This window comes from Anomalospiza imberbis, chromosome 5, assembly GCF_031753505.1.
Source record: "Anomalospiza imberbis isolate Cuckoo-Finch-1a 21T00152 chromosome 5, ASM3175350v1, whole genome shotgun sequence".
Classification (NCBI taxonomy): Eukaryota; Metazoa; Chordata; class Aves; order Passeriformes; family Viduidae; genus Anomalospiza; species Anomalospiza imberbis.
This window is the reverse complement of record NC_089685.1, coordinates 42,238,413-42,257,069: the sequence shown is the minus strand read 5'-3', so window position 1 is coordinate 42,257,069 and position 18,657 is coordinate 42,238,413. Positions and strand designations below refer to the sequence as shown.

The following is an 18,657-nucleotide window of genomic DNA, read 5'->3' as shown; positions in this document are numbered from 1 at the left end:
TTTGGAGGTTAGCTGGAGTTCTGCAATTACACCAGAGTTCTGTATCACACTCATTACCCTACAGTACATATATTCACAGTCCAAAAATGTCAGATGTTTCTAGGACATGTACATGCTCCTGACCTCACACGTACTTTCATAGCAGTCTGATTCTACAGCTATATCTTTGAAATTTCCTTTCCCTAGCAATTAATGCAGCTCAGTTTTTGCTTAAAAAAAGAATGTTCCAAAGTTTTTAAAAAATAATAAAGCCTGGAGACTCTCATGCCATGAATGAGAATTTGGTGATGAGCAAAGGAAATGAGCAGAGGTCTGTGCACACAGGATATTGGAGACTGGAGGAAGGAATCCTGCAGGGAAGAGTTTCACCCTACTTTGGTTTGAAAGTCAAATACAGCTCCAGATCTGAATCATAATTAGACTCCTGCTGAAAGTTTAACTCCTAATTTCTGAATTAGATAGTGAATGTAACCAAACATGAATAATGAGGCCTCAACATATCCTTTCTCAAAAGCAGAAGTAAGTAGCCAACAGTACTTAAGACCTAAATATTTAAGTGGACTAAAATAAATATCCTCAGAATTTGACCTATCTCATCTGGGCAGGTAGCAGCAAGGCCATAACACCCTATATGTTCTTTGATCATCTTGGAAGAATTTATTCTCCAGATGTTTATGTTCCTCAGAAAAACAATTGGTATTCTATTTTTGTAGAAAACAATTTATGGAAGAAGTCCAACAAAATGAATTTAAATTTGGCTATCTGCTCAAGAGTGATTTGGTAAACATTCAATCTTTGTTTCAAGTTTCCAAGAAGCAGTTATATATAATTCAACAGTTCCCACTGTTGCAATAAAATGGCAAGAAGAATAAACAGAGTAAGCACTGAGTGCGGAGAAGCCCAAAATAAGAAATTTTACTTGAAGAGCTGAGTTGGTGGAACCAGACTGAGAGCAAGCTAGCTACAGCCCAGGAAAATGGCAGAAGAGAGTAAATTGGTTGCAAGGAGGCAGAGACAGATTGTTTGGGAGCAGCAGGGTACCCAAAATCTGGAAAGGAAAGGAGAGAAAAGCAGAAAGCATAGCAAGAAGAAAGAGCAGGAAAGGTGTGAGGAGATGGAAAAGTGAAAAAAACAGTGGCAGTCACACCTAGCTACAGAAAAGAAAAGAATTGCTCATATAGGCAACATTAAGACTGTAATATGAATTTTAAAGCTTTAGAGATTAAATAATAGCAATAATTTGAGCTAAAATATAAGTTTCCTAAGCATCTCCTAAGTCTCTAAATTGGGACAAAATCAAAAACTTAGCCCACTGTTAAATGAGTGAAGAATTGCAATAGTAATGGTATTGAGGTTAAATACCAGTCCAGCAAAATGCAACAAGTGACTAATAAGAGCAGCTGGGGAATATTTCTGTAGTGAAAGTCAAATGCAGGTAACATTTCTTCCTGATGAACCATTAATTCTATCCAATAATGACCTCAAATTAGTTGTTTCTTTATTTTATTATAGCACTTCCTCATAAAAACCTGCATTATTTCTATTAATGTACTTCCTCATAAAAACCTGCATTATTTCTATCAATGTATAGGTTATGATGTTGAAGCATATGGAATCAAAGCTTTGTGGACTGGGAGAAGTGTTATTTTGCTGTGATAATAACACCATTCCTGCATAACTAGTCACTGATCTTTGTTCTTCTCATCAGCAAATAGACAATCTCTGTAACAAAAGTAAAGCTGAGGGATTTGAAAATGTCAAAATAGCAAGCAACAAAGAGCCCTTGGCCCATATAAATATTTACATTTGAAATATCCATTTGCTGAACTGAATATTTCAGCTGTTGAGGGCAGCCTGAATCTCATTACATCAGCTCCACAGGCCTATTGGTGCTCTTGCTTTGAAGACAAGAACAGCACATTTATTGTGCGATATGCACATTCCAAGCACCCAGCACACTTACAAAGTGGGTTGTATTTCAGCAATGCCATGTCTCTGCTATTCAGTTTTTATGATAGCATCCAGACTCCACAGCTGTGTAGCTTTCTAATATTGAATACAGATCCCTCACAAGACAGCTGTCTTGGAGGGATTTTTTTGGCTTTGGGTTTCTGGTTTTTTGTTGGTTTTTTTTGGTTTTTTTTTTTTTTTTTATTAACAAGGAGAAAAAAAAAAAACAAACTTCTAAAACCAGCCTCAGCAATGTCCTGCCTTGCAGAAAATCCACTTTAATTCACCAGTTATTCTGATCTGGAGCTCCAATGAGTAAAACACTGCCCAATACTTGCAATTAAGGAAGATTAGTGCATGCAAACCTCTGTCTGGATGCAGCCAGCTCAGCCTCCACTTGAACCAGTCCTTCTCATGATGGACACATAGACAGACCCCTATGTGTACAGACCTGGTCCTCCATCATGCTGGAGATTTCTCATGCCCCTGTGACTTTGTGAGGGACCAAGTCTTTACTGGGATAAGATTAGAGAAGAAGAGGAGGGAAGAATAGGAAATGTCTTCCCACTTTTGGCCTTGCCTTGCAAAGGAAATCCATGCAAAAGGTATCTCAGCTCCTTTCTGGGAATGTCTGTATAAGTGCAGCATAGGGACATCTGCCAGGTCAACAGTCCTTGCAAACACTGCTCTGATCAATCTTTGCCTCCCAAAAAAAGGCTGGTGGCAATAGGCTGCAGGTGTAGTACAGCCAGATGTTCTCCAGTGGAGTCATCAGGCCTCCTCCACTGGAGGCAGTCTGGCCCAGGATATAAACCAGAAGAACTCCAAGAGAGGAATGCAGATGTTTTTGTTTTTTTTTTTTTTTTCCATTGCAGGTGTTTACTTGATAGAAAGAGATCCAAACTGGCATTTTTCATGTAATACAGTGTGGTTGCTCCATAGTTCTCCCAACTTCAGTGTGTGTTTAGCATTGAATACTCCCAACTGTATGTATATTTACTATTCCAACTCATTTGGAAGTGTTTTGTATAGGCTGCTTTTGTTACTTCTGTACATCTCAATATGCCAAATTGATAGCTGAAATGTTGCTGTGGGCCCCTTTTTAGTAGCTGTTTGTCTGTTTCCATACACGTTAAATATCACTATAAAGTGCTGTCTTCACTTCAGAAAAGGCTCTAAACCAGGCATTACTGGCTGAGTAACTTGATTCCTCAAAAATCCGGTACTTTCAATTCTTTCTCATAGATTTTTCTCAGTTCTTCCTGAATATCCTGGTAAAAGGTGGAGCTAAAGAAGTTTCCCAGTATTCAGATTTAGATTGCATTTTTCTTGATGTCGTGTTACTTTCTAGCATTTCTATGACAAATAAAGATTTCTTCTCCTATTAATATTTTCTAAACCAACAACCAGCTATGTAACAGATCAAACCCAAGTTCAGTAGTCTATAAATGGTAAACTGGCAATATATGTAAATGCTGGCCTGACCATGATACTTCTATCTTTTTCTAAAGTTCGTTATAACCAACATTATCACCAAATACATCTCAAGAGAACTCTGTGATAACATAATTTTCCTCAGAGATTTGTGGTGCAACAATGTGCCAGAACATGGAGTATGTTTACAATGAAAGCATCACTCTGGCTCAGTCTGTGTAACTATTAATGCTTTGCAAGTCTGCCTTGCCTGGGATGTAATGTACTACAAATAATTGCCTAATGTTCTTCAGCTTTGTGCAGGTTCTGCGAAAATACTCCTTTCCTTTAACTGAGGTAATTTTTTCTTATTAACCAGAGATTTTTTTTTTTCATTACCAGGGATTTTTTCTCATCACTAACTAGCTGATTAGAAGGAAACATACACTCTCCAGTGCAAAAACTGGAGATAATAGTGCTGTGATAAAGACTAAAAAATAATGTACAACTCACCATAGTCACCAATAGATGACATTCATAATAAGGTTTGACACTGTTTCCAAGTACTTTTCTATTAAGCCATTACTTTATTTTATCAAAATTCAAGCATAGAAAATTTCCTTCACTGTGGGAATTAAGTAAATTTTATTACTTATACCAATGCATTGGGTATGAGAGTTAAAGAGCTGGCATTAACAAAAACATACAGGGTACTGTTGTTAAGTGTTATAAATTTTAGACAAATAAAGGAGCAAGCACCTAAATGTACATACCAACATGTACATTGGCACGCATGGGGCTCCTTATGTACTTTGACACAAAAAACAATTTTGCAATTCAAAGGCTAAACTTTTTGAATCTACAGGCAGCTATTACAAAGGTGTGTGTCAGGTCTGTAAAATCAAACAGCTGCTCATAGTTTGCACCTTTGAGAAGCCAGAGCATGGGGCTGTGCATGCTCATTTACACACGGTTGTACTGTCCCTCGTGTTTAGGCCCAGAGCAGCCGAAGGAGGAATTACAGGTTATAAAGAGCATTGCAGCAACAAGAACAGCTTCATGACACAGAGGCCAAGGCTTTTACAGCTCGCTGCCATTAATAGCCTGGGTTATGTGGTTCTTGACCTCTCTCTGTGCAAGAGTGCTCAGGGCACAGTGGGCTTTTTGTCTTACCCCTTGAGATGCTTTCTCTGGGCAGACAGGGACTTCCTTGTGGCGGTGGATCAGGAGTCCTGCCACCTCCCAGCTTTCAGGTGAGCAACCACAATGAGTAGTATGTCTTCCAGCCTTCCTATCAGCCCACAGAAAGCTGCCAACAGCAACTTCTCAAAGTCTCTGCTCCTTATAATGGAGTGAGTCATGGAGGAAATGGGTCTTTGGAGACACCACACGAGGGAAGTTATCTGCACAGTGTCCCCAGAAGGAACCTGGATTCAAGACATGGTTGTCTGCTCCTCGCTGCTGGTCAAGGCACCAAAAACACATTCAATCCAGCTTACAATATGATATCCCCTTATATTGTCTGGAACCTTTCCCTCACAAGGACTGACCCAACCTCACTCTGATTAGCCTGAGTTATCTGGTGTCACATGTAAACATGAAAGGAATCTAGGCACTTATTAAATATGCATTTCCCTTCCTATTTACATAGTTCCATCAATATTTTAATGCCATGTTGCCTTTAGATTGTTTTCCTACTGTAACATGAGGTCTCTGCTGGAGCAGACAGACACCACAGGAATGGATGAGTTTATGGATTACATTTATTTCAGTATGATGAATTGTCATCAGTGGTGATTTTCTGCTGCAAATGCTTACATTTCATTGTGAAACAACACCTCTAGTCCCTTCTACCAATAAAGCCAACAGGACAGCATGAAGGTGTACAGAGTAGGGCTGAAGGTATATTCAAGGATCAAAAAATAGTATTTTACTGCCAAAGAGAGCTAACTTGTGATCAAACAATTACATATATATATAAGAATATATTTAACTCAGTACAAATATGCTGACTCTTTTGGCATACATGAGGAGGAAATTTGATAATTGTCTGGTTTGGGGGTGAAATTCATGTCTATAGGAAGTTTGTCTGAGGGTTTTATTTCCTGTTTTTTACAATTCCTTTCTCATCCTGTATAGTGTTTTTGCTCTCCTCTGGTTATAGACTAATCATCTGAAAGTCCCAGCCATTTGTCTGAAAAACAATAGCTGGCAGTTATTGTGCTAAACAGCCCATTTTGTTATCCCTGTCACAATCCCTGGTGTTCTCAGTTATTGCAGTTGATAGGCATCATTAAGGCTCCCATGCTGTTAGTCACTTTCCTGATCTTTCGTGTTTCTTCTACTTGGGAAGCAGCTTTTCCTCGAAACATTCAAAGAGAATAAAACCAGATTACATCCAGCACCTTGAGGTAATGGCATCTAAGATCCAAATCCCCCCACTTTTTTTTTTTTTTTCTGTGTTTTTAAACTGGTAACTCCAATTAAAAATGTGAAAGGCTGAAATACTGTGAGGTTACTGTGTGCCATCTATAAAAAAATTTTGAAGATGCTGTGGGTGTGTCTATACTCAGACAGCCTAAAGTTCTGTTTGAGGGATGGATGTGCAGCTACCACATAGGGAAGGAGACCTTCCCATTTGCATGGTGAAGCTCTCTCTTGTTGCTGTCAAGGTCCCTGGCATGTCTTGTGCAAAGCAAGAGAAAGCAGCATGAGAGGGTGCCAGTAGGTCAGTACCGTCCACATTCATGAGGCGTCATCAAGGGTCTGTGCATGTGCTGGATGACGTGTGCTCATTGTTTTGTCTTGGTATCTAGATTCCAGCCTTGAAAACAGAGATTTGCTGAGTCAGCTCAAATCTAAACTGATTGGACCACTTGAACCAGGCAGCCTTGCCTTTGGTGGGAAAGCAGTGTGTAAAACGAGAGTTAGTTTCCCTAGGGAAAAAAAAATTGAGGCCACAGGAGAGAAAAATAAGGTTCGTGTCACTTCATCACACACCCTGTCTTCAGAAAGTGCCACAAGTTTTTAATATCCAAACAGGAAAAGCAGATTGTGGATTAGTTTACATTGTTTCATCTCAAAATTTCACATACAGTAAACTGGATCAAGCGTAGCAAATGCTAAGGGTTCAAACTGCAGTTAATTTGCAATCCTAACAGGAGCAATCTGTTCCTAGCATCCCTAGCAGAAAAGGATCAAGATTTTAGTTAAGGTGCAGGCAGAATAATGCAATTTTAGAAGAAGAATTCAAGACAGATGAGGCTAATTCTTACCTCATATATTTTTAATATGAATTTACAGGCCTTGGGACTGTCTTATGGCAAGAACAGAAATGGCAAGTACATGGACTTTCATCTTTGCTACAAAGCTGAGAAAACAGGCCATTTTTAGTTAGTAATGCAGTAATAAGATATAACTTGTTTCATTTTTATTGCAGTTTATATTCCAAGCAACAGTGGGATACCAAACACTGCATTAGCATGCACCATAAAACAAGTATACATTTACTATCTTCCTCTACCATTAATGCTCAAAAAACTTTTCAAGTTACTGTTGGTTTTTTTGTGCCCAGATTTCCTAGGAGGTTATATTTGAAGGAGATTGAGGGGTAATCCATGCCATAATTTTTGAATTAGGAAAGATTCTCAGAGAAAAAAAAAATCACAAAAACTCTCTGGGGTGCGAGAGTATCCACCATATCTTTCTCTTTCAGGCACAGATTCCTCCAGAAATGACATAGCTGTGAAACTAAAAGCTTAGCACAGAAACAGTTCCTGGACACCTCCTTCTTGTGCATATATTTAGTATGCAGTTAGGGACATACTTACAAGCAGCGGAGTCACCATCAGCTGAACCAGTGATTTCAGAGAAGGTGAAATAGTCCAGAAGGATAGGATAATATTTTAAAGGGAACATGCAGGCTTTCTGTTGGCCTTTTAATTGAAAAAAAAAATCTCATCTGAGAGCTCAGCAGAACAGGGATACACTTTGTATTTCACCAGAAGGAGAGAGTGACCATAATCCTACAGGCTGGGAAATATTCTTTCAGCTCCACTCTGGTTAAGCCTCTTTTTGATATAGGCGTAAATCATATTTTGGTTGGGGGGTTGAGAGAAGGGAAAATTTGTGCCCAGATTTCTCCTTGAGAATCCGCCAGTGCATTTGCTGTTAGGAAATGACTAAAATAAGCCTCTGCACATATGTCCTTAAAAACACTTTGACTGCATTCCTCTGTAATTATTAAGCTTCTTCAGAGTCTGTAAGCCAGTGAGAAAGGGATTAGAGGGGTTACTTTGTGCCTCTGTGCCCATAAAAATCCCTTGGCTAATGCAGCACACTGCTAGGAGCATCCTGAAAGCTTTCATATAATCCCTGCCTCCCAGCCACCACCACTGCTGCATTCCCATTATTTCAACACATTCAAATTCCATGCAGTAATGTGGAAGCACTCCAACATAGAAACAAGATTCATATTATAAGTCACATTTGAAAACTAACCTGCCAGTATAGAGCGGATCAGCAACATAACTACACAATAAACACATCCTCAATTTTATGCTGGAATGACAACTAGGAGATGTAAATTGTAAGTTACTATCTGTTAACATTTCCTATTGTCCTGGCTGTCCAGCACAGGAATCATTTCCTACACCTGTCCTTGTAGGAGAGGTCAAAATAGAGCACCAACCCTGAACTGGAGTCGCATCTGAGTAGAAATACATTATAGCAATGGCAAAAGAGTGATCTGCTCCCTGTCACCATTCAGGGGATTTTCATGTCAAAAGAGAACTTGCAATGCTCAGTGGTGTTGCACTGAAAACAAGTAATTGTATCATAGACAGCAGTAATTGAGGACTGGAAGTTATCTTCTGGGTCACAGAGTCTGTTTCTAGAGCCAGCACAGTATTATATAATGCCTTTCTCTAACCCATCTGTAAGAATACTAATTTTTTTAAAGGCAACATTTCCTCGTGATAAATTCAGGGAGGAATCCTGTTCTGTAGAAAGGTTTGAATGAAGCACTGCTGTTAAACCCAAGAACAGCTGTAAATATCCAAAGTGAACAGCTTCCAAATCATGATGCTAAAGCAAAGAATCAACTGTCAAATGTGCATTAAAACAACATCTGCAAGACAGAATCAAAAAATCTTCTTTGTGAAGCCAACCATTTACAAATGTTTCCTGGATATACAGGAACCTTGCACCACTTGGCAGAAGTCAACTATGAGGGCCAAACTGTGCCTCGAGGAACTGGGGAGGAAGCTGCTTGTCAGGCACTGCCTGTCTGCAAGCAGAGGGAAGCCCATATTCAGTTTGCAGTGGGTGCAACGAGGGAGAGTGGTCACAATCAGGGCAAGCTGGTAACCCAGCTTCAGCCCTGGTTCGCTCCCTCCCTGCCCCCTCACATTTGCCTGTATCCCTTGGCACATCATGTCAGTTTATCTTGGTCACCATCTGTGAAGAGCAGATAATAACACCTCTTGCTGCATGTCGATTTAGGTTGTAAATGCCTTCAAACAAAGACTGTCTCTTACTATGTTTACCAACAGTATGTAGTGCATGGGCTCAATCTTTTGTATAGATCTTGGTCATTAATACTCATTATTATAGTAGTCATGGTAAACACAGTAATCATTCAATATGCATCTAACAGTAATCAAGCAGCTTAGGCTTTGTTTCAATCCAAATAACTATCCTAAATATATGAGGCTGCAGGAGTTAGGAGCACAGTGTAGTTCTGCCTTTTGTGCAAGGGCTGCTGGTGATAAGTCTGCACAGAGGACACACCTTAAAACACAAGCATGCAACAAACACACAGGTGTTCAGGCACTGATCACATCTGACTATTTAAAACTATCATCTTCTATGCACTCTCCCTTTGCAGATTATCTTTCATATGAAAACTTCAAAAATAAAATCTCTGAAATACTATTTTATGACAATATCACATGGCAAATAAGCAAAGGACATGCACTACAAACAGAATGGTCCATTATTTTTTCCTGATAAAATCACTCACCTCTTTCACTTTAAAAATAGTAAATGGCCAGGAATACCAATTCTTCCTCATTCCAAATAAAGGATTTGATGGATCCATGGTGCAAAGCAGAAGTTAAAACAGTAGTTAAGAACTGCAGTCAGATCCTAAAGCCCTTTGGTATTTGAATAAACTCTGCTGACACTGCTTGGCTAATTTTAAAAACTGATATGGTTAATTTTTTAATAGATGAGCTCCCAAAATGATATATTTTAAACATAAAATCTTAATATACTTTTCTAGTAAAGTGTGTGCCATTGTTCATGGGCAAAGAGAAGGAAGCTCGGAACTAATTTTTAAACCCAGGGGAATATCAACAGCCAGACAGCTGCTAAGGCTTTTTGCTTGATCCCTTTGCAAATTCTCCTCAGATATTCCTGGCCAAAACATGTCATGTGCCAATCTAAAATAATGCTGGAGGAACTGGTGGAAAGGGTCTCCTTTTTCATACTCCCAGCAGGCTTATGTCAGAAGGCTGTGAGGGATAACCATTGCTATTTATAGATAATCCCCCTTTGAAAGGTCACCCTTCATTGTGTGCTCATTTCACCCCATAGCTGTCCAAAAGTCATTCTCCTGCAGCTCATCCCTAATGAATATTTTTTAAGCAGATAAAAATGAAATAAATCATGCAATAAAGCAGAAGATAGTGTTTGTTTTACAGCTGACAGCCGAAGCAATGCATGCCACTCACATTATTTCCTATACTTTTAATTAAAACGTAGGCAGGATTGTTTTGTTTGAGTTTTTTTTTTCACAAATTCACTATCTTCATCTAGTAGCAGGCACTTAACAGGTTGTACATTCTTGATAAGAGGACTTGATTCAGGGCACTGAATCTCTTCCTTTATCATGAACTACTCATGTGGAATCACAGAGTCACTTAAAAGCCCAACAAACTGCAGCTTGCAGCAAGTCAGGGAGAAGAATGGCACCTGCTCTGCAATTCCCAGCACTCCTGATTCTGAGAAAAAGAACAAAATAGCTCCCATATTATGAAACTAAGCTTTCATTCTTTCTGTATATTTGAGTGGTCATCCTGAGCTAAAAGGATGACTGCCTTTCCTGCTTTCTGCTGAGATGCATGTTGGAGGAAGCAAGCAGAGAGATGACAGCACTGAGCACTAAAATAAAAGAAGCATTGAATAGCAGAAAGAATAAAGTGTATTTTTATCCAAAGCAGTGCACAGCAGTACACCAACACAGTGATATTTTCTTTATTTAAACACCATCAAAGTTCAATTAACGGAAACGAGAAGACTGTCACTGTAGCAAGAGATCGATGCAGAGAAGAAGAAATATGGGTAGGGAAAGGAAATAAAACAGGGTGAGGTTTTGTGGAAGAAGAGGCCAATGTCACCTGAAAAGAAATGGGCAGGGCATTTTAGAAATTATGACTTAAAAGCACAGAGATAATGTATAATGTTTCATTCCAAAAAATTCTCTTGTGCTGCTTGCTATCCTTCTTAAAAGAGAGGTGAAGGCAATGAGTGAAGCCTTCTCATCACACTTCTGAGAGTGGGCAGACAGGGATGTGTGTTGGCTTTCCTTGGGATCAACAGTGCTGCCTTTTGCAGAGCTTTATCATCATGTCAAGCAAAATGGAGCATGATACTGCCAGGAAAGCAAAACAGCTTCAGGTTATGAAGGGCTCTGCCAGAAGACACTCTTAGTGCTGTTATTTTGTCTTTTCTCCTGATTAAATTTTGAGTACAGATGGCAGGATTTGTTTCACAGAAAACAATGGTTAAACAATGGCTGAGGTGGACAGGGGAATTGGTGATCTCACCACCAATGAAGCTTATTCTGTAATATATATTGCTGCAGCTTTGTACTTGCTGTTCGTTAAATAAGGCCTAGCTTAGAGGCAGTCTTTACATTCTTGAACTGTTTAAACAATTAAATCATTAGTCAAAGCAGCAGTTGCATTAAAAATCAGAAAGCACTAATGTTCCTCCTAAAAAGAAATTTAAAGGATTAAAGACATCATGTTTGAAGGGGACAAACAGGATTATAGTTTCTGGGCTATTCATGTAAATGACTCATCTGCAGAGAAAAAAAATAAAGAAAACAAACCAGCCGGTAAATATCTGATCACTGGATAATGATTTTTGTCAGCTTTCACTGGGTAGATTGCTAATTGCAAAATTTCTTTATGGACTTCTTCCAGTGTATTTCAATAAGCATACAGGTTTAACTCAGCCATATTTATCATTTAAAGTGCTACTCTGGATACTGTGTGGTTGGAATTTTAAGTTTAGATAGGGTTCACCTCACCTAACTGCAGGCTTGCAAAACTGAAAGCCTCTAGTCTGAGACAGTCATCATTTATGTTATTTGAACAGACAGTGCAGAGAACGTTGTTCCTCTAGAAGGTTCATCCCCTCTCTTTCTACACACTTAATTTTTGATTATGGATTGAAAGCAACCCTGAAGAAAATAGCTTTGGGGTGTTGGTTGATGAAAGGCACAACACAAGCTAGTAATGAGCACTGGCAACCCAGAAAACCAACCATGTCTTGGGCTGCATCCAAAACAACATGGCAACAGGTCAAAGGAGATTATTATGCCTCTCTGCTCTGGTGAGACCCTGCCTGGAGTGCTGCATCCATCTCTGGGTCCTCCACACAAGAAGGACATGGACTAAGTTGGACCAAGTTCAAAGGAGGACAACAAAGATAAGCAAAGGGTCGGAGCACCTCTCTTATGAAGACAGGCTGAGAGAGTTAAACTTGTTTGGTATGGAGAGATCAAGACTCCAGGGGTCAGGGCTTCCATTAGGAAGCCTACAAGAGGTCTGGAGAAGGACTTTGTACAGTGCCATGTAGTGATGGGACAAGATGAAATGGCTTTAAACTGAAAGAGTGCATATTTACATTAGATATAAGAAAGAAATTCTTTATTGTGAGGGTGGTGTTAACCTGAGAAAGAGTTGCTCAGAGAAGTTATGGTTGTCCCATCCCTAGGAATGTTCAAAGCCAGGTTGAATGGGGCTTTGAGAAATCTGGTCTAGCGAAAGGTGTCCCTGCCCATGGCGGGGAGTAGGAACTAGATGGCCTTTAAAGGTCCCTTCCAACACAAGCCATTCTATGATTCAATGAATCATCCTTTGGAAACACTTCTAACTCTTAGATAACTACAGAGGAGAGCACACAGGGCCCTTTGAGAAAGCATTTGTCTCTTAAAAGGCTGAAGTATCATTTTCTGTAGTCACTATTGAACTAATACATCCACATCAAGGTTGCTAGCATTTTGCATCTAAGATGAGTGGGGAAAAGGATTTTATTATGCTCAGTGTCCCTTCGCTGAACTGAAAAGTTAGGAAGAGAGAAAAAGGTGAATTCTCTCACCTGCACACTGCCTGTAGAAGTCAAAGTTCAGCAGGAAGGAAATGTGTTCTGCTGTACTTGTACTTTGTCTTACCTTCCTACAGATTGAAGGAAGGAGAGAACAGACTAGAAATCTGTGAATAAAACATCAGTCTAGTTTTAATTTTATCTGAATTAGTCCTAATTCTAAACAACTTATTATTAAGAAAACCATTCCTCATTGTTAAGTGAAGAGCATAGCTAGAGAGTTTGTCACAAAATGTGTCATGATCCAAGAGCCTGTGTGATTAGCATCAAGGCCTTGTCTTTTCACTTGCCAGTATAAAGCTTGTGGAAGATTTCAAAAGATAATTTTAATAGAGAAAGAAAGGCATTAAGTGGCACCCAATAAAGTAAATATAGTCACAGTGAGGCTTCTTCTCTCTCACTGTCTATCTCTCACTCTAGAAGGTTGTTATCCAAAGTGGGTGCTAGTCATGGCTTGCATTTCCCTATCAAGAGATCCTTACAGACAGAGGAATCCCAACTAGATCCCCAGGATAACTTTGTGAAGCTGGCTAGAAACCTACTCTACATGGGTTTGCCTATGTTTAATAGGTCAGTAGAAGTCTTCTTCCATTGGAGAAGTAGAATGATGGTATCCAGGTGATGTATCATACTCCAGGCAGTTCTTAGTATACAGTCCACTGTTTCAGTATAATTTTCCACTCAATCTTTAATATCAGTGGGGTAGGAGACCCTTTCTTTTAATATTTCTTCCAAATTGTTAGCAGCCACATCACTTAGAATTAGGATGAATGATTGTAAGAGTTTTGTTTGTCTTCATCTGATGGAAGAAAACTGCCTCAGAGACCTGTAAATGATGGTTGAATTTGAGCTGTTAAAGTGCCCAACAGGGAGTCCTTCTCATAAAGAATACAGATTTCGTTTCCTGGTGGGGTACAGCAAAGTTTGCTCTTACTCCAAAGTGAAGTACATTTTCTCCCTTACCCTAAGAAATGGAGAGTAGTATTTAACTGAGAACAGCATAATTTCTAGGTAACACACCAATATTTCAAATGGTCCAGAGATATCCATTACAACTGTACTTCTCAGCAGGCAAGCAAAGTCAGTCTTCTATTACTGTCAGGTAGACTCTACTGCCAGCTGGAATCACCAGCACACTGTAGATTTTGGCATAAGTAGCACCAAAATATGCTGATTGTCGCCTAATTGAGGAGGTACATCTAAAAACTATTTGGTTTTTAGCATCTTGCAGAAAATTTCTTTGATTTTTTTTTTTATTCTACAAGTATTTTGGGCTCTTAGATTCACCTGTTTTGAGATTTTTCACATCGTTCTGTCTCCACTTTTCCTTCTCCAGTGAATAAATTAGAGTCTCAAACATGGAATTATTTCTTAATTTATTCTTTGGAGTTAAGCTGTGATTTGCTTTTTATCCTTGAACAAAACATCAGCATTACACCAAGTCTTTGGCCTTTTGAGTTGCCACCCTGATGTGGGCACTTGACATACTTTCTGTCATCACATAGAAGGATACACAAGACATGATTTTACACCCACAAAATTCAGCATACACACTACACTTATGCTATGATACAAGGTTGGCTTTGTCTGTCAATGTCACCAACAGGCTATTAGAAAACTACTCTTACAGTAACTGCAAATCATTTTCATTTTATCATAAGACTTCTTATTTTAAGTCCTGGACCACTTTCATTTCATGCATCTAGCTTTAAGCATTCACTCTGCTGTCCAGTGCTGAAAGCAAGCAAAGAAAAAAACCTGTCTTGCCTTGCTGTCATCCCAACCATTTTCTTTTCATCTTTCAGCTGGTGGGGTATGGAGTGTGTTGGGGGGGGGGGGTTAATAGGCCTTTAACAAAAACAGACAAACAAATTTTTTAAAAAATCATGATATAACAATTTCTTCATGTCTACCTGATCTGTAGATCATACATGATATCTTACTTTACTATTTTAATTTTCATTACATTGCATCTTAATCATGGAATGGAAGGGATGTCTAAAGTTCATCTAGTCTAATCCCCACACATATTGTGATAGGTTCACCTGGGGCAGGTTGCACAGGGTCATGTCCAGGCAGCTTTAAATATCTGCAGAAGAGATACCACCTCTTTGGGCAGACTGTTCTTGTGGTTTTTCACTTTCAAGGCAAAGCTTTTCCTCACAGTCAGATGGAACTTCCTGTGTTACAACTGAGGCCCATTGACCCTTGTCCTATTACACCATTGAAAAGAGTCTGGCCCCATCCTCTTAACTCCCTCTCTTTAAGATTTTCTTATGCATTGATACTATCCCTTCTCAGTCCTCTTTCTCCAGGTTAAACAGGCCCAGCTCCCTCTGCCTTTCCTCATAAGACAGATGCTCTTGTCCCCTAAACATCTTTGCACACTTCTGTTGAATTCTGTCCAGGAATTCCTAGTTTTTCTTGCTCTGAGGAGCCCAGAATGGGACACAGCACTCTGGATGTGCCTCACTAGGGCTAAATAGAGGTGCAGGATCACCCCTCTTGACCTGCTGGCAATGCTCTTCCTGATGCACCCAAGGATCTCGCTGGCCTTCTTGACCACAAGGACACACTGCTGGCTGACAAACCTCTTGTTGTCCACCAGGACCCCCAGGTCCCCCAGGTCCTTTTTCACAGAGCTGCTTTCCAGCAGGTCAGTCCCAGCCTGTGCTGGTACATGGGGTTATTTCTCTCCAGGTGCAGGACCCTGCATCTGCCTTTGTTGAATTTCATGGGGTTCCTTTCTCCTTAACTCTCCAGCCTGTCAAAGTCCCTTTGAATGGCAATAAAGCTGTATGGTCTATCAGTAGCTTCTCACAGTTTCGTATCATCAGAACACTTGATGAAAGTACACTGTCCCTACATGCACATCCTCAACGAGTTGAACATTTGCATCAATACTCCACAGCAAGCCTGAACACTGATATTTAAACCTTTTGTTTTTTTCCATGTTATGTCTCAAAATGCCTTTAGAGTGTTGGAAATGTACTGGCAATTTTAAAGAGATCTTCTTGGAGTGCTTCAGAAAATATGCCAGAGCTTGAAGCATTTCTACTATCTTTAATAGTAACCTCATGTATGTACAAGGCTGAACACTGGCGTTTATTGGTCCAATTTCTACAATCATAGGCAGCACAGAACAAATTTGTGATATCCTGTCTTTCTATAAAGAACACTCTCCACCTTCCTTTAAAGCACTATGAAATGGAGAATGGAAGAGAGATAAAGTTCTTAATATTTTGTGCTGGCAAGAGGTGCAAGATCACAGAAGCTGACTTTTATACAGACTTTAAGGTTGTGTGCAAGAGATATAATTAAAGTTTCCCAGTTGACTTGATTTTACCACCCTTTGTGATTTTTTTCCCCTCCGGGTTCTCTGCATAACATTAAGCAGCTCTGTAATAAAGTTACATGGCTACAAAACAATAGCTGCACTCTGCCTCTGTACACTGTGGTTGCCAGCCACCAGCTAATTGTGAATCCTTCATGTCATTCATAGCTCTGCATGATTGGAAGAGGGACTGAGTTCAAGTTAAGACTGACATTATTAAGAATGGCAGGTCCCATTTTTAACCATCCATCCATTTGATTATGCTATTTTTTCCACTGCCTTATGGAACCAAGATTCTGCCCAGTGACAATGTGCAGTACTGCTAAAATTCAGTTTTCTCAATGGTATCATGGCCACAGCAAACCCAGAGGAATTAGATGATCTTTGTGCAGTTATGTGCAAGTCACACCACTCTGCCACTCTACTCTGCTTCACCTCTGTGTGCAGACAAGGCAATGAAGTATGTGAGATTTGACAGCACAACTCTTATGATGATATTTGTGTCAGTGTCTCTACTTAGAAGAACTGAATGGACAGGCAGAACAGAGGGTGGTATGAAAAGCTCATCATATATATTCACAAACAAAAATAAGGAACTGATAGATCTAATTTTAGGCTTACTATCAGTCTCTCTTTATAATAAGAGGAACAAAGTAGATGTTCAGTTCACTAATAAAGGGAACTTTTACTGTACCACTAAGATATCATTTTTAATAGGCATGGCTCTAGACCAAGAGATAGAAGATGCTGTGTGAAGTCTGATCTAATGAAACACATTAAAGAAACTGGGAGACTGAGTAAGTATCTAGTCCAGATCAGACACATTCATCCTGACCCTCTGTGGGTTTACAGTCACATTAGCAGCTGTCATCCTCATTGGAAATATTTTAAAATCAGTGACTAACCAAAATAAACTACTATCGTGAGTAAGCCTCAATGAACAGAAGCCATAACATCTAAAGTTACACATGAGCTGAGGAAAGTGGCCATTCACATCTTTGTTTGTCAATAGAAAGCTAAAGGCAAATTCATTCATCATGCCTATATCAGATTTCTGATCTGAGAGAAGAGGAAGTGAACTCTAAACTTCCTAAGTCTCTCCTTTATTGTAGCTACCACCTGACGTAGCCTTCAGCACTTTGGAAGTGGGGAAATTTCATTTTATACTTCAAGGGACAAGTCTCCAAAACATAATGCCTCTGGTCAAAAAGTGCATTCTTCATCCCAACAACTCAAGTTGTGCACAGCCATTGCTGAGGTACACCAGGACTATTTTCTTGGAGGCTTTTGCCTCCAACAGTATTCAAGATTGCACAACACTGGTCTGCAATAACATGCTGCTATCTACAGCATGTCCTGTCAGATCTGTAACTAAAGCAGAAACAACAGCCAGAAGAAAAAGAAAATCTGTTGCATGCCGGGTTGGTTCAGTTAGGGGTTTTAATAAATGTTAGTTAGGTGGGTTCTATGTACCCCTATTTCCCCCTCATAATGGTTTGCTCCAAGCTGTATCATAGGAGCTCTGACCTGTCAATCTTGTAACCTTCTTCCCCACAGAAAATTCTGTGTCAGTCACCCCACCTTTGTAATCCCTTTTGTCCCAGAACACTGTCCCCATCCCTGTAATGTTCCCATAGGTTGCCGTGGTCCACGTCACTCCCCTGTTGTCTGTCCCCATTGGGCGAGGGGGGCTTCAGCCCCTGTCTGCCTGCCCCCTATTTAACCCCAGGTTCCCTTTGTTCAAACTGCAATTTTGCCCACGCATGCACCTGGGAATAGCTGCTGCACCCACCATGACAGCCACGCGGCAAATAAAGAGTTCTCAGCGTCGCCGGGCAGAGTGTGCCTTCCCTCTCCCTTTGTCTCGTCTCAGCGTGCGGTTACAAAAGCAGCCAGCCCACGCGGAGGCTCAGCCCTAGAGCCCCGCACCCACGCAGCAGCCCCGGTCTCTGGAGAAAAATAGCGTGCCTAGCCAGGCACCCCCAGCTGCCCGGGACCGGGGCAAAAGAAAACCCAACGCCGCAAGTGGCGCCCAACGTGGGACTAGAGCCGCGAGTCGCACCTGGTGCAAGCCACAGAGTGACCAGCGAAGTAACCGATGCAGGTGGAGACTCACCATCAGGCACTCCAGAGCCGCACGAAGAGACGTGTCGCTGCCGCGCCCCCACCGAGCCGCGAGCCACGCCGCAGCTGAGCCGCCATCTTTGCGCGGAAAAGAGCGCCTAACTTTGGACTGAAAACTGGAGCATGGGCTCCATGAAGTAAGTCAGTGAAAACTCCACCACCCTCAAAGGAGCACATGAACTTTTGTCCTGCCGCGTCCACAAGGGATGGAAGCGTAACTTCTCACGGTTGTGGACTACACCGAGAAGCCGTTTCCAAGAGCGAGGACCTCAGCAACTGCAGTTTTGTTTGCGAAGAAGCCTCTTTGGTGAGTATTTCAGCAGCAGGAGTAGATCCTGCTGAAAACCACTTCCTCCGAGGGTGGGCTGTTCACGATCGCAGGGTCAGGGGACGCGCCTTGCACAGCACGAGTGAAAGCCACCGGTGGATTCCACTGTTTT

The 18,657-nt window shown here is 40.6% G+C and overlaps 1 long non-coding RNA gene across 1 annotated transcript; it reads right to left on the bottom strand.

The window, feature by feature from the left end:
* Window positions 1-4,901: 4,901 nt before the first annotated feature.
* LOC137474076 (uncharacterized) lies at window positions 4,902-10,149 on the bottom strand. Its single transcript, XR_010999130.1, has 3 exons — window positions 9,386-10,149; window positions 6,639-6,733; window positions 4,902-5,725 (listed from the first exon to the last, which is right to left on the bottom strand). It is a non-coding gene; the product is annotated as an uncharacterized lncRNA (long non-coding RNA).
* Between the last annotated feature and the right edge of the window lie 8,508 nt (window positions 10,150-18,657).